Consider the following 3216-nt stretch of genomic DNA (forward strand, 5'->3'; position numbering starts at 1 on the left):
AAATGTGTTATGAGTTCTAATATTTAATTGGTGTATTTTCTAAAGTTATAAAAGAACCTATTTATAGGCTAAATTAGTAGGTCAAATAAACCATGCTAATGAATACTAAATATATTATACTAATAAATGCTAAATCTTCTAGAAAGAAAATATATTTTGTTCAACTTAACTTGCAAATAATCTCTTAGAATTTGAGTCACACAACTCTAACAACAATACTCGATTTTTTGTCTAGATTTTGAAAAAACAAATTCCTATAGCCACTTTGAGGATAGAACCCATGCGCTTTATTAATAAATAAAATAATTATGATTTTCTTTAGTTAATCTTATTGGTTTATTTTTTTAATTTTATATTTATATGTATGTATTATGAGTTGGTATTATGACTCATGTATATGTATAAATTGAGAGTTTTATTCATAACTTATTTTTTTAACTGATTTTCATATTGCATATCAAATCCAAAGTGTTACTAAAGATCTTATTCATACGCAACCAGTAAACAAGTAACAATCCCAAAGGCAGGGATTGCTTAATAATAAATCTTCCTAGCCACAAGGATAAGAGGATTTTTTTTGTGTAGCGAGACCAGGTAGTGCATCAAAGTCTATGTCTTCTTTTGACATCGCAATCGGCATTTCCCAATCGAACTTGTAAAGAAGATTTGCAAGGGCAAGTTCCACTACTGCAACTCCCATATGCATTCCAGGACAAACCCTTCTACCAGCACCAAATGGTATGAGCTCAAAGTGTTGTCCTTTGTAGTCAATGGGACTACCAATGAACCTTTCAGGATAAAACTCTTCTGGATTTTCCCAAGTTTCAGGGTCTTTTCCTATTGCCCATGCGTTCACATAAACTAAGGTTTTGGCAGGTATATCGTACCCGCCTATGTTGCACTTTCGGAGTGTTTCTCGTGGCACTAACAATGGAGCTATCGGTTGCAATCTGAAGGTTTCTTTTATCACAGCTTTTAAGTAAGTCAAATCTCGAGTATCATCTTCATTTACAAAACCTTTTTGTCCAACCAAATTTCTTATTTCTGCTTGAGTTTTCTTCAAACATTTTGGATTTTTCATTAGGAAGCTCATCACCCATATCACAGTGGCTGAAGATGTGTCTGTTCCACCGATAAACACATTCTGCATGGAAAACAAAGGGTTATATATACGTACAAAGTGTGAGGCTCAAAAGTTAATTAATGATAGAAAGTTTTGAGTAGAGATGAAATGACCATAAGAATAGCTTTTATCTGATCGATAGTCAGATCAAATGAAAAGTCGTGATCCTTCCATGTTTGTAGTAGCACGTCGAGTATGTCCTCTTGTTGCGGTTTTAGCCTATTAGGATCCAGATGTTCATCAATGAGTTGTTGATAAAAAGTATCAAGTTCTTTGAATGTTTTTTCACGACGACTATGCAATCCAGTGAATCTATCGAGCCAACCCATGTAAGGAAAGAAGTCAGAACAACTGAAGCTTGAGAATATGGCTTGACTTTCATTAAGCAGCTCATGGAATCTGCTTCTTTCGGCTCCTTCTTCGTCATACCTCTTGCCGAAGGCTATTCTACAAATTATTGTACTGGAAAGGCACATCATTGATTCACTCAAGTTGACAGGTTTAGAATCAACAGATAATTTGGATATTTTTTCAATCAAGCGAGCAACTTCACCTTCTCGGATGGGACGATACTGTTGCATTCCGCTAAAGAGATGTACAACACATATTTTCCTCATCTCCCTCCAGTAGTCATTATACGGTGAAAAAGCCAAATCCGAGCCATTATAAGATAATTTATGACTACAAAGTTGATGCGGCCTACTGCAAAAGTCAAGGTCATGGGTTTTCATAACCTCTTTAGCCATTTTTGCTGAAGAAACTACAAGGATTGGCTTAAACCCAAATCACAAGTACACGAGAGAACCATACTTTTGAGAGAGTTTGCTAAGAAAAATATGAGGGGCTGAGTTATCAAACAGCTGTATATGTAAGTGACCAATCAAAGGAAGAGAAGGAGGGCTAGGGGGAAGACGATTAGAATTGCCATGTTTTAGGAGAATGAACAGGAACAAGGAGAGTGGTAGAAGAAAGACCAAAAACACTACTATTGCCATTGTAATCTACTCAATGAATCAGTTTGAAAGTTGAGAGGGATGCTCCTCCCCTTATATAAGAAACTGAGAGCCATAACCCTGTAGTGCTCATTGACCATTGAGGTTAATTAAGATATATCTTGTAACGCCCCAAAATTTTAATTTTTGGTATTGTGAATGTGTGATACAAATATTTGTTAACTTTAGTAGTTATGTGTTCTGGGAGTGTTTGGGAGGTCCCAAGTTGAAGCTAAAATTTGGGCAAAATTTGGTATTTTTATGAATAAGCCCTATCTTTAGTCAATAGGGTTTTAAGTAAAAGTTGGCAAATAATTAACAAAACGGGCCTGTTGGTTTGGTGAATAAGTGGAGTGTTTGTGTGAGGGAGGTCATGAGTTTGAATTTTTGAGACGGCAATGGTTGTATTTTTGCTCCTAATTTCGGTAAGAGTTGTGCTGAACTGGGTTTCTGAGTGGTGGATGTGTGGTGAGAAGTGAGGAAGCGATATTAGGGGTGAATTAGGGGATTATGAGGGACAATATCCAAAATCTGATCACTTTTTCCTTTTTAAAAAAAAAAGAGTTATTTCTCTCTCCATCTTTCTGACGTTTTCTCTCCCCCATCTCTGCCAAAATTTTCTTCCTCTTTGTTTCTTACTCGATTATCTTTTCTTTTCTTTCCTCTACTACTGCTGAAATTCCCTTGTTTCCCCTAAACCATTCTTTCCTCTTGATTTCATAGCTTTAAGCAGCACTTGTGCAAATTCAGTAAGTTGTTGTGTATCATTTTAAGATATTATTTTGTGTTCAATAGTCTAATTCCAGGGTGTTGGCAGTAGCATTTCGCGAAGATTAAGGTTCTCATCGTGATTTTCGTAAATGTACCGATTTGAAGTTTTGCGGTAAGTGTTCATCGTTTTATGGGTAAGTATTTTCGTTTCGGGATTTTGATTAATCACAAGGTAAGACTGATTATGGTGTTATTTGTTCAATTATAGGCTTTGGAGTGCTCGGGGACTGTTTTAGCATCAAACAAAACCAGCTGTGTACCCGGAACACAAAAATAAGGGATTCGGCAAAAAGCCAAAATTGCTTGTTGTTTGGACAACAGTAGTAGGCT

At 36.0% G+C, this 3216-nt stretch overlaps 1 pseudogene; it reads right to left on the reverse strand.

Moving 5' to 3' along the window:
* Positions 1-398: 398 nt before the first annotated feature.
* Positions 399-2125, reverse strand: LOC107908220 (cytochrome P450 83B1-like; annotated as a pseudogene).
* Positions 2126-3216: the final 1091 nt, after the last annotated feature.

Source organism: Gossypium hirsutum, chromosome D03 (genome assembly GCF_007990345.1).
Source record: "Gossypium hirsutum isolate 1008001.06 chromosome D03, Gossypium_hirsutum_v2.1, whole genome shotgun sequence".
Classification (NCBI taxonomy): domain Eukaryota; kingdom Viridiplantae; phylum Streptophyta; class Magnoliopsida; order Malvales; family Malvaceae; genus Gossypium; species Gossypium hirsutum.